Raw genomic sequence first — 2,134 nt, 5'->3', positions numbered from 1 at the left:
TTCACTTTGGGTAACTTTTCAACTCATTCTCCCACACTTTGAGTCTATATCTTATTTTTTCATTTCATTTTTGGGTGGGATATTCAAGTTTATTTTTTAGATCATTACTTAGTGTTGAACTTTATCAGATTCTTTGTAAGTTATTTCAACTCATTTTTTCACTTATTTTTCTACTCTTTTCATTAAATTCAAACTTTTTAGAGAGATATTTCAAGTTTATTTTTTATATCTATAGATTTTTTTAGAATGTATCTAACTTTTGGTAAGTTATTCCAACTTATTTTTCCATTACTTTTTGGTTCTACATCCTTTCTCTTTTTATTAAATTCTAATATTTTGGATAAATATATCAAGTTTAATTTATAGACCCCTACTTCCCATTTAAATTTCTTAAATTCTTGGTAACTTATTTCAACTTTTGGGTTAACTCCTTCAACTCTTGTTCCCACCATTTTTTGGTTCTATATTCTTACTTTTTTCATCGAATTCTAATATTTTACTTGGATATTTCAAGTTTACTTTTTAGATCCCTACATAGTGTTAAACTTTATCAAATTTTTGATAAGTTGTTTCAAATTATTTTTCCACCCATTTTTTGTTTTATATTTATACTCTTTTCATTAAATTTCAATCTTTTAGGTTGATATTTCAACTTTATTTTTTATATCTCGATATTTTCTTGGACTTTATCTAGCTTTTGGTAAGTTATTCCGACTTATTTTTCCACTACTTTTTTATTCTATATTTCCCCTATTTTTATTGAATTCCAAGGATAAATATATCAAGATTAGTTTATAGATCCTTACTTCCCATTTAAATTTCTCAAATTCTTGGTAACTTATTTCAACTTTTGGGTTAATTTTCCAACTCTTATTCCTACCACTTTTTGGTTCTATATTCTTACCTTTTTTTTCTATTGAATTCTAACATTTTGCTTGGATATTTGAAGTTCGTTTTTTATATCTCTATTTAGTGTTAAACTTTAGCAAATTCTTGGTAAGCTATTTCAACTCATTTTTCCACCCATTCTTTTGTTCTATATTTCCACTCTTTTCATTAAATTCTAACATTTTAGGTAGATATTTCAAGTTTATTTTTTTATATCTCTATAATTTTTTATACTTTATCTAGTTTTTGATAAGTTATTCCAACTTATTATTCCACTACTTTTTTATTCTATATTCCTCCTCCTTTTATTGAATTCCAATATTTTCGGTAAATATATCAAGTTTAACTTTTAGATCCCTACTTCCCGCTTAAATTTCTCAAATTCTTGGTAACTTCTTTCAACTTTCGAGTTAACTTTTTCAATTTTTGTTCCCACCACTTTTTGGTTCTATATTCTTACTTTTTTCATTGAATTCTAATATTTTGCTTGGATATTTCAAGTTTATTTTTTAAATCCCTACTTAGTGTTAAACTTTATCAAATTCTTGGGTTAAGCTCCTAAACTTTTGTTTCCACTACTTTTTGGTTCTTTATTTCCATTCTTTTTGTTGAATTCCAATATTTTGAATTGATGTTTCAAGTTTATTTTTTTATCCCTATTTATTGTTGGATTTATGAGATTCTTGGTAACTCTTTCCAAATTTTAGGTTAAAATTCTTCAACCCTCGTTTTCAGTATTTTTTTTATTTTATATTCCTACTCCTCTAATTGAATTCCAACATTTTATTTGAATATTTCTAGTTCATTTTCTAGATACCTATTTACGGTTGGAATTTATCAAATTATTGGTACTTACAACTTTTGGGGTTAAGCACTTCAGTTATTATTCCCACTATTTTTTGTTTTTATATTCCTTCTCTTTTTACTTAATTCCAATATCTTGGGTAAATATTTCAAGTTTTTTTAAGATCTCTACTTCTCATTGGAATTTATCAAATTCATTGTAATTTGTTCCAATTTTTGGGCTAATCTTTTCAACTCTTTTTCCTACCATATTTTGCTTCTATATTATTTTTTTTTCTATTGAATTCTAATATTTTGGGAGAATGTTTTAAGTTTATTTTTTAGATCCCTACCTTTCATTGGGATTTATCAAATTCTTGCTAAGTCGTTCGAACTTTTGGATTGAGCTCTTCCACTCCTTTTTCCACCATATTTTGGTTCTATATTCTCACTCTTTGCATTG

Source organism: Citrus clementina, unplaced genomic scaffold, assembly GCF_000493195.1.
Source record: "Citrus clementina cultivar Clemenules unplaced genomic scaffold, Citrus_clementina_v1.0 scaffold_5, whole genome shotgun sequence".
Classification (NCBI taxonomy): domain Eukaryota; kingdom Viridiplantae; phylum Streptophyta; class Magnoliopsida; order Sapindales; family Rutaceae; genus Citrus; species Citrus x clementina.
This window is presented reverse-complemented; position numbering follows the sequence as displayed.